Raw genomic sequence first — 12284 nt, forward strand, 5'->3', positions numbered from 1 at the left:
TAAATTCCTTAAAAATCTTCTTAAAGGGGAGGTAACTCAGTATAGTTAATATTCTATCCGTCAATGTAGTTTTTGAATACAGTACAATACATGTAGATATTTAACACACATTACAAATATCAGTAGCATTTTGATTATATCAGTAATAGTAAGTGAATAACAAAATTATATCAAAAATCCATACTGGACAGTACATATAGTGAATAAATTTCAATCTTTTTAAATTAGTCTAATTCCGCTCCACTAAGATACTCTGTGTCAAATTTTAATTAGATTGAAATAAACTGTTGAATGGTCGAATGAGTTATTATGATAATTGTTGATGTAGTTTGGGTACATATTGAAACGGAATCATATGTGATTACAAAACCAAAAAAGTTGGAAAATCTTAATTCAAAAACAGCTGCTAGACGGGAGATACAATTAATATAGATAGCACACATTTATCTGTTTAGCCATTTTAACATTATAGACCTATATATATATATATATCATCAGGGACGTGGTCGGGTTAAAACAATTAGGTTGCATACGGGCATCCCCTCCAAACAAGAAATGAATATGTGCATATATTGTATATGTATCCTCTTTTGGCGTAGCGATTTTTTGGTATTCTGAAATCGAAATTACTTCCATTTTTCTTTTTTCTTTTTGAAAAAAAATTCTTTGCATGAAACTGGATAATTCTAAATGAAAACCCTTCTATTTCTTGGCAAATTCATTTGAATTATGGATATACAATGTATATATCTAATTGTATGTTTAGTACACGTTATTTGCATCAATGATATTTTAATATCAATGTCCCAAAGATGAGTGTATACTACTGTATATCAGCTATAATTATTTAAAATATGAACCTTATGAGTAACCCTTGGGATATCAAGATGGCATATGATACAGGGCTGGGGAAATGTACTCGTCCGCTCGTCTAGACGAGTGGATTTGGCCATCGGACGAGTGAATGTTGACATCACGCTTGTCCGTTGGACGAGTGAAAAATTCTGACAGTGACTATATGACCTACACCTTATTAATTGTATCGTTTCTCGATAAATTTATATAGGGTCTGACATTCGTAACGGTTTCTTAAAAATACGACGAAGCAATGATAAGCTTTCGCTTTCTGCGTCATTCTAGGAATTCCCGACTTTCGTTTTCAATGCGCATGCGCGTGTACAGCATTGTAACATGAATAAATCCGAGGTCTATTGATATCGTAATCAAGAGTCTAGAGGTGTATCGAAAAACAAGATGTCATAGCGAAATTTGCTTCATTTTTTTGCGACATTCGCCTCAAAAAAATCTTACCAGAAGCTAATGGAGTTAAAAATGATATATACCTACTACATTGGAAAGTAAGTTAAAATATCGACCCTTTAAAAAGATATCTTTTTTTATAACACTTGCATACAAAATTGTTTGGGAATTAAATGTTCTGTCAGTCTTCCTGTAAAACTGTCTGTTAGTCATGTTATCCCGAATCGGCATCAATACAGTTCTAACAATCAAATGGATATATCTAAAACCACTGTCGGTTAATATATACAGTCACATCTACTTATTTATCTGACAAATATTGCGGACAAGTAAAAATGTCATTCGGACGAGTAGATTGTGATGAAGCACTTGTCCGACGGACGAGTACATTTCAAAGTTTTTCCGCGGCCCTGTGATATGATAAACTGTCCCCGACTCGGGAAACAAACTAAAGTCAAACTACATGTAAATGACTTGGGATATACGTAAATGAACAGCATTGACTCTAAAGTTCGCTGGGTTTTTTTCTCCAGAGACCGGGGTCCAGTGCCCAGTTCCTTGAACATTCCTTAGATTTAACACATTTTAAGAAAGGCTCGTTTACTTATGATTTTCCCTTAATTAATTTTTGTAATGCTTTCCTACGGATAATTTTAAGTTAAGGAATTCCTTAAGTTAAGGAATGTTCATGAAACTGGGCCTAGATCTCGGTTATCATAGGCATGACTTACAGTTTCATTTGAATAAATTTTCCCAATGAGTATCTCTTATAATAATAAGAGCCAATGATATCATATCTTAATGAGTTACATATTAATTTATTGTGATTATGGATAGATTTGCTGAGTGGAATGATTGGGTAAATTTCTACCCTTTGTATAACATTAGATAAACCTCTAAGGTAGAACGTAATTGCAAAGACAACATAAAATTAATCATTTTCATAAATCGGGGAACATGTGCTTGAACATACAGTAACTAAGTTTTCCGTTGAAAGAAATGCAGATTAAGAACTTAAACGGAAGTGGGCATTTTATCATCCTCCTTCATTAGCAATGATTTGCACAATTTTTATCTGGGTTTGCTTTGTTATGCTGACAGTCCTCAGCTATCCGGAAGAAATGCATATGGTAGATGGATACGTGTGTTTTCACTGTTTTTGGGCGATTTGGTGTGGTACGTCTCGTTGTAAACTAATAACGGGGAATGTTGTTGACATAAATTATATTGCTATCTCACTGTAACATACTCCCGGAGATACATCACACCCTTCCCGGTCACCAAGCTGTGAACGCAAAGCAGGATCAGACTTTCGGGACTATTGATTATGACCACGCATGCATGGTCAGGTAACAGAACCTATGGTCTTTCTAAATGAGGATGAATTGGCAACTCTGAGCTATAACATCGTGACAGATGTATCAATTTCAGCTGGAATGAAAAAATTAAACTATTTTGTGTGGGTTTTGTTCTTATCCTTATTCGTAAAGAGTTTCGGTTGATGACATCCTCGATACTCCAGGGGTTCCGATCACTTACGATCTCTACACCCTGAACTATCTCATAGTAAAACCGAAGGCAGCTCAGCGGAAAACATATGAACGAATCACAGGCCTGCAAAAAATCCTTTAAAGACTAGTGAAAGAGTGACGCCGAACTCCAAAGCCACACAGCCAACCACAGTGTACCGTTATACCGCTCTTTTGATGTACATTAAAGGACTAAATTACCTGTTCTTTTCTGTTGTGTCCAGTTTACTAATGTATGAGATAGTCCAGGGGTGTAGAGATCGTAAGTGATCGGAACCCCTGGAGTATCGAGGATGGGTTGATGATAGAATAGACAAGACATTGCTGTGATGTGGAGAAATATTTATCTCGTAAGAATTGTATGATAGATTCAATTATAATCGAATTCGTCCTTAGCCCACATAGACATATTAGTTCTTAAGGAAGAATCCATTGTTACCTTAATATATCAGTTGAAGGAAATAGTCAATAAACCAAGATATAGATAAGTTATCTGTGTTTTAATAACTGACAAAAATATACAATCCGATTAATTCCACTGATATGCCAATTACAGTGGGCACAATATATGTCTTTCTATAACAGAGAGCACACCGTTTTGTTAAAAGTCTTGCTTCTACCCCATGGAACTCATGATTATGAAAGGAAACGACGATTGATTAAGATACTGTCTCTCATTGATGTTATTTTCATTTGACTTGGGAATAATATGATGTATATTTTGTAAATAACTTGACTTTATTTAAAACATCAATGAATAGTGGGAATGGCTACATGGCTATGTGCATATCTAGGACAACATAATTAATAGAATTGAACATAAAGCCAAGCCAGACGAGTGACCGCGAAAATAAGCAATAAAAGAACCCCTACGTATACAGACTGAAACTGCTCAATGTATTGTTAACCAATAATTTCCCTTATACATGTATATTGCTTATTTATTCATATTTTTTCCTCTATCAAAAAAGGACCAAACGACTTAGTATTTTTCTTCAGTTACAAAAGTTACTTACTTTACACCATTACCACCATTGAAAAGTCTGAGCTTCTTATTTTAGTTCAAGATAAAAATATAAAAAATAATTAATTGCATCCCGAAAAAATTCCGTGGCACTATGTCCTATATGAAATGCAGTACTGATTGTGCATGCACCGATAGCAAAATCAATTATCTTAAATTATTTTTTGTGTTAATGAGACATATATATATACGATTAAACACCAATTATTGTTCAAATTATGGGTACAATTTATGCTCTGTCGGCGGTGGATACTCTATATGACAGTAAAACCATTTTTGGAATATGTTCATCATTGGTGCAATGAATTTTTAGAATTAGCGGAATGATTTTCTTGGATGTTACTTGGTATGTCTTTTACAATTGACTTTTCCTTTCAAAATGTATTTTACGTTTTACTTATCTTTTGAAGAATTGTATTACATGTATTTATATATAACCTTTTCATATATTGTGAACGGAATTATCGTTTATGATGAAAGAATTGTTGTGAAGCGAAGAATAACTACCAACAGACAATGAAATCCCACAAATAGATCTCTGATAAACCTGCCGAAAATAATTGTATGCAGTTCCAGAAATCATTGCAATGACCATTGTTCTTATTTGTAGCATTCAACTAAAACTGGCACATCTATGGCTATCTACAATGACGATTTTCATCTTGAAATTTCGAAGTGTGCTTCGCGCGTCTTTGAATACTTACCATGAGGTAAATCGATTATTAATGTCCATAGAGTTCAAAATTGTACTGTCCAGTGGAGATAGACCGATAGACAAATTCGGGCCAGTGTTTGTCATAATCAGAAACGGCCTCTAGGAGCAACTCGGCAATAATATATTTACAGTAATATACTTTTAATAGAAATATCGTTCAAGTATTACAAGATGTATATTTTTTTCATTACTATAACTTTAATAAATATTGATATTTCATATGCATACAAAAATGAAACTTACAGTAAACAAAACACAATAATTAATGTTCTACTGGCCAGAATACAAAAGTTCACAAATCTCGGATATTTTGTTCCTTGCATATTTGTTGTTTTACAGCAGCGCATTTAGTTTTTGTCCTTTCACATGAAACAGAAGCAGCAAATTATCCACGATTCAAACGTTCGCCACAATATTATGTTGAAATCCTGGTAAAGCTTTTAAATCCACACAACGCTGATTAAGATCGATATCAATCTTCACTTGATACGTGTCCATGATGGACACACTCCACCCCACAACAGGTGGGCCGACAGGAATAGTTGTTGCCGTGTTTGTGATGGCAGTAAGAATCACTGATGCAGCCGACGTGCCAGCTACAATGACAGCCCCCAAACATGTCCTCGCCCCAGCGCTTCACCAGACTTTTAAGGATGCGACCCCCGTGTTGGCCCGAGTTTGCGGAATCCGACAACACCACATCTCCTGGACAACAACAATAAATTTTGATTAATAATGTATTCCATGAATTGTAAAGAAATCTATTGTTTTGTTCAGAATCTAAATTCATTTAATTTTCTGTTCGAAGATGATTCACACCCTATTAAATAAATTGTATTTATCTTTTAGTTGACTTCTTCATATGTATTAAATAAAAAAGCAATCTTTGTCATTATTAAAGAACTTTAAATCAATCTAATTCGATATTTTATCGCATTTGTTCTGAAATAAAAGGAACTATGAAAGAGGTAAACCTTTAAGCATAAACACTGTTTTGTCGTTTAAATATATACCATTCATGTTTTCAAACAGCAACAAAATCAGAACGATTTAAAAATTCATAAATGGCATACTTACTTTCATTCTTGATAGCGGAGACAATAAAACATGTGATGGCGCAAACCACAAATGTAGTCTTCCAATCAGCCATTTGTGTTGATTTGATTGTTTCATAAAATGATTTAATTCATCAGAATCAATGTTTTCAGAGCTTTGTTTTAAAGAAAGTTTTCAATATAGCTTTCTATGGCTCCATTTGTTAAAGAGAAATATCCCAATGCCGACGTCCTTGCTTTACAGATGTAATTGAGGTAAGATGCCGTTTTGTCCAGACTTGGTAACGGTCCAGAAAGAGTGCGGAACCTTGATTTACGCCGGGTTTTATTCAAAATAAATTGTATAATACTCATGTGACTAGTTAAGCATGCGTCAAGCCATTCCTGATGTTTTGTATCTCTTATCTTGGGGAGACGTGTGTGATTCAAATACAGGTTAGTAGGTCATACGCGAATTTCTGAACTATATCAGGACGGAAATTGTTATTTTGTAAATATTTACATCCAAAATCACGTGATTCAATAAGATTCCAACCCACAGAAGCTGTAGTAATTTACGCACCTGGTAACAGACCTGTTGTCGACGTGTAAAAGAAACTGCGAGTGTTAGCATCTAGAGTTCACGAGGGTCAACATTTTATCTCCTTGTTTCCCCATACGTCGGGTGGACGGCGTTACCAATCAAGGCAAGTTGTCGTGTAAACCCTATACATCGGTCACACATACTCAATGTAAGGCATGATTTCGGTTGACAAAAAGACATCAGTTTATTTTGTTTCTCCTCTAATCATCCAAATTATGCGAGAGATCGTGATTCATTCATCTAAACACCTAGATACTTTCAATCACATACACAATACATACATTCTTACACAAGGGTATTTTTACAGAACATGCAGCGCTCGAAGTTTTCTTAGAATGAAAGTGTTGACACTAAAACAAACCATTCTGTGGTGTTAGGAATCCAATACAACTAGATTACAGGAGTAACATGCATGCAAGGTTCAAAGATACAATTTGGTGTTGTTTATAAGAAATCGGTCATGGCTTTGCATGGGATTTTTTCCATTGAGAACCACCTTATTTTAATTCAATAGATCTAACACAGCAAAGGCAATTATGTTATAACATCCTTTATGTGACCATTTGACTTATCACGTGAAAGGTAATTGCGGAATTATTATTTTTAAAAATACTGAAGTTATACAACATAGTTTCATTGTAATTTGTTGTGTATGTTAGGATGGGGTGTAACAAGCACATACATGACCAATCGTTTGTATGTTTTAAAGTAAAAAAATGACTGCAAAATGTTGATAGGGCTAAATAAACGATAACACAATAACGACAATATTAGTGTACCACACCTGTTCTGATGTTACAACAGATGGTGTCATTATACACAGGATCATCACTACAAGAAGTGTTCCAGAAAAAAAGTTCTTACGACTATACCTGTCATACAAATATTGGTCATGACACTCTTTTCAATTTATGGAACAAATTTAGCAAAAAAAAACAACAAAAAAACAAAACTTTTTTCTTTTCGATGAAAAGTATGGAGAAAATTCACCGACTTCATTAATTAGCATGCATTGCGAGAATGCGAGAATTGGTATTATTTATAACTTTATATTTATTGTCTGATTACATAATACATAATAACAAAAAATAAAATAAGTGTATAAACATCATAATAGTAATTAAAAGCAAAATATGTAACAGATGCAATGTATAATAAATGATATAACTGACAACCGCCATTTGCATGACAAGGTCAAAAAAGACTCGATGTGTATGCATTTGGAAGGTCGAGCCCGGTCAAACAAGTACCCCTTGTACAAGTTATAGACACATGTAATCGTAGTGGCATGGCTATTTGGTGATATAAATAGGTACAGAACTTATAATAATAATTACTAAAATATAGAAATATGTACAGAACTTACTAAACTGAAATGTAGACATTTTTGCATATTTTACCAACATTTACAAATAACATCTGATGCATACACACTTTTCATCAACTTAGTTCAAGTATACCTAAGAAGTGATATATAGACATACAAACTATTGCTAGTTTAACAGTGTATGAAACTTTAATGGCCAACTATATTTCCGAAACAAACATTAAAATTTAGAAATTAATCATTTTTGAACATCAGAAAATCTATATTATTAACCTAAGAGGAAATTAAAACACCAAACGCATGCTGGATTCCCTGGGTAAATCTATGCTAACAAGTTTAGCAATAATTAAAAACAACATTTTCTTTTCGATGAGATCAAGATGGAGACCATGGAGAAAATTCACTGACTTCATCAATTAGCCTGCATTGATGGCATTGGTATTATTTATTACTGTATTTCTATTGTCCAATTACATAATACATTATAACAAAATAATAAATTAATAGATAAATCGATAAAATAATTTTATGAATATAATAATAGCAAATTAAATCACAATATGGAACGTAAGCAATATAATTACATGTATAATAAATGATATAATTGACAACCGCCATTTGCATGACAAGGTCAAAAAAGACTCGATGTGTGCGCATTTGGAGGGTCGAGTCCGGTCAAACAAGTACCCCTTGTACATGCTATAGACACATGTAATCGTAGTGGCACGGCTATTTGGTGATAGATTTTACCAACATTTACAAGCAACATAATGATCTTCGACTCAACAGTAATACATAAGGTTAGGGCCGATACATACACACTTTTTATCAACGTAGTTATGTTCAAGTATACCTAAGAAGTGATATGGGACAAGGAAGTAATTCCAACCGTGTGAACAAAACAAATTGTCAAATTGTCGAGGCGATCTGCCCCTTTATCAAGACATACAAAACAAACACGATTACATAATAGGATACCAACAGTAATGCGGGACAAAGTAGACAAATATATAACTATATACAGCACAATGGAGCGCAATTTACCCTTCAGCAAGTGGCAGCCGAAGGCCGGATCTCCCAAAATGTATCCATGCTGTTCGACAGAACGCGATATCGACATACAAACTAATATTACTGAAGGCAAGGCCTTAAAGGGCGCAGGCAGATGTTTCAGCAATTATTGATTATGTAATGTTAAACAGTACAATTTATGATTTCCGATTATTTTTCATTCATATATCCATACTCTATCCTTGTCCCCAAACCCCTATTTGTTAAGGAAACCACCATTAGAGAAGGAAGAAATTTTTTTCCGTAACATATATTCCGTTTTTGGTCGGCTGATTATATTGGAAGGTGGTCTAAATCACTTAAATGCTTACAGATAAAGAGCGATAGCACTGAGCTTCTGTATGATGAAGATTACGTTTGTCAGATCATGAGAGCGTTTGAACTGATCGATTATATAATGAGCTCACTTTAAAGCATCATATTCATGGTGATTACCCATCATTCCCCTCCCCATAGGTATAATTGAATTGGATTGGATTGAATTTATCTATACCACAAACCTAAGATGAAGTTAAAACACCAAACAAATTTTGGATTCCCTGGGTAAATTTATGTTAACAGGGATTCATTTCGCTAACTATTTAAGGACTTGGATAGATTTTTTATGTTATGGAGATATAACACAAAAACTGAGTGTACTCTAAATAAGCCGCGAAGCGGTTTATGATGAAAGTATTTTTGTGTTATATCTCCATAACATACAAAATGTTATCCAAATCAATCCCTATGATTCAATTTACTAAATATAATCTCTTCAATTTTACAAATTTATTCGGGACTCTTTTGTCTATGAAACCATTTCACCGTCATCTCGGCCAATCAGAAGCGACGTTAAAACAGCGACGCCATTTTTTCCTTAATGGGCTGGTAAACTAATTACAATTTTAAGCCATTGAAAATGCTCGTCACAAGTAAATTGAATTACTGTGCGGTATCTAGGACGACAGTGGGAAACATGAGGATATCAGTGGTATAGTAATGGACATTTTGATTTATCAAACGTTTACATTTTCTAATCTGAAATTCTCTTAACCCTCCTTGTAAAATAACAAAACCATTAACTATTACTCAACAAAGTGTAACATAAATAAAAATTCTGAAGAGCTGACACGAAGTCTATTCCAGAAACATTGAGTAACAAACGCCATCTTTATAATCAGCTAAAAAGGTAGTCTGTTTATAAGGGTACCTAGGAGCTCATTGTAATTACAAACAACTTATACATATAGTATACAGTCTAGACCCTCTTCCTACTCTTACAGTTTTTATGCAGCTCGCCTACACAGAGTTTTGAAGACGATGGCCTTGTTTTAGGGTGATAATTAATACATAAAATAAAAGAATACAAACGCTTTTCTTGGGAGAGCTCTTTGTGATTAACCAATAGCTGAATTCATTTGGCGGACACACAAAATTTTAACAGAACTTCACCTCACCACACCAGTCCTAGATTATGTAGTGGGTAGAAATCAGCAAGACTACCGAGCTTTACATGCAGACACAATAAAGCTATCTCCCACATCCATTATGACACGTGTTTTGGATTTTAATATGGTTAGTTAAACATATCATATTTGAAACATTCAAATGCAGTTGGGTACTATACTGCACAATGGTAAAATATCAGCATTTCTTATGTAGTGAAATAATTACAAATAAACATATATAAACTAACTTTGTTGTATTCTGGAAAATTCTGTAGTAAACATAAATCTCCCTAATGAGTAATATAGAAAAGTATAACTTAAACTATTTGTATTTGGTACATGTATTGTATATAATATATTATTACTGATACTTTTGGACATAGTATTTCATGAAAAACGATTGTGTAGTCTTAATAACATTTTTCTTAAACAAATAGTCGTTTATTTTGTTACATTTATTTATTTATTTTCAATATTCAACAAGTCATTAGCTCAGAATGGAATTACAGAATCGATAACATAATAATACGAAACATGTAGTCTATAGGTTATGCATTGATATGTTGCTTTCATCTAGTTTAATAGTTTAATGATAGTATGTTTTGTGTAGCGGTATAGAATGGCCGGGTGCTTGGCGATTGTATATACGAGGCAAGTTAGATACACTTTGTGTGAAACATATTAATGAAGTTATTTTTTTAATTTGGTTTCATGGTCAGTAGATTACTATATTACGGTATGTTGATAGGGATGAATTTCGTGTGATTCTCTTGGAACAAAAGTTAGACATTGTTTCAGTGAGATCAGTGTGACAGGATTCTAAGATCACAGTATTAACAAAGTTCGGTATAAAACAATTATCTAAAAGTTGTATAAAGCAATAAGATAAATAAGATAACCACGGCATCAATTTTAAATCAAAAAAATATTATCATATACAACTTGTAGATCTGGTATTCCAAAATATGGAGGATGCACGGGGTTGAAGTTTTGGCATTGGCTATCTAAATACTTTTTCCGGAGTTTAGACTTATTGTCTGAATATATCTAATATAAACTAATGTTGCGTGTGCGGAGTGCATGCGTGTTTTCATGGTGTTTTAAGGGGCTGCAATTGTATGAAACATCAATTTGATAAACAGTTTTCCGAAAAGTGAAACGATACCTAAGCTTATATCAACTAATTAAACAGTTGTGTCCGATAGGTGGTAGGAATATCGTTGTTAATTTCGCATTATGAAACAAAAAGCTATTTGATATTATTTTCATCATCACGAAAACATGCTATTATGCATTAAAACATGGCTGTGATGTCTAGTCGGAGCAAAGTCTACTATAATCATCTACTACTGTTGAAAAGTTACCTTTTCCTGTGGAATAGTTTGTGAAATTTTCCACGGGAAAAGGTAACTATTTCACAGTTGAAGGTAAATGTAAAGACTGGTGAACATCGACGGAGAGATGGATTACCAATTACATATGGTACTTGTCAAAGTTGTCGTGATGTATAAGTAAATTATTTTTATAATACCAATTCCATGAGACAAATGCTGAATTTTCTGCCAAAATGAAATTTCATATGCTTAAGACATGATTTTTCCATATTATGTTATCCAAATCACCTCATATACCATAAAAAATGGCATCTAAATTTACATCCCAACACTTTTTATGAAGATAATAATTCCCAAGGAATACTTTCAAAAACACACTCTTTTGTCACATGATTTCACTTTGTTTGTGTATATGAACCGGTAGTATTATGATCCCGAATATTTTGTTTTTTTCTTCTTCATCTAAATTTTGATTAGCTCTCTCTAAGGCCTGTATTGCGTGGTAAAAGATTTTTGCCCAATTCACTTCAAATTTATATCCAAAAAATCATCACTACTGTATTCAAATCTGCATACAAAGATACATATCTATGGTTCTCCATGTTGAACAGTGAAAACTAAACTGGGTAAATGTTTTAGTGTGAGTACCATATAGTACCTACGCATGGATCTTTCAGAAAAATCATGTAAATCATGATTCTTGTTCTCCAGTGAGGTAATGAAATGCATCATGAATAGGTCTCAAGGTTTAGATAGATAGTTATTGGGTTACCTGCGGCAGTGGTATAGTTAAACCAAACACCTCAAACTTTAGAATAGTCACAGTTTGAGGTATTTCTCCTATACTTAATGACTTACAAGTTATTTTACTTCAAAATCCAAAATATGATGACATTGAGTTTGATGATATAAACATCGTTTGTATTATACATCGTCTGATAAGTGAGTACATACTCTCC

Source organism: Argopecten irradians, chromosome 1, assembly GCF_041381155.1.
Source record: "Argopecten irradians isolate NY chromosome 1, Ai_NY, whole genome shotgun sequence".
Taxonomy (NCBI): Eukaryota; Metazoa; Mollusca; class Bivalvia; order Pectinida; family Pectinidae; genus Argopecten; species Argopecten irradians.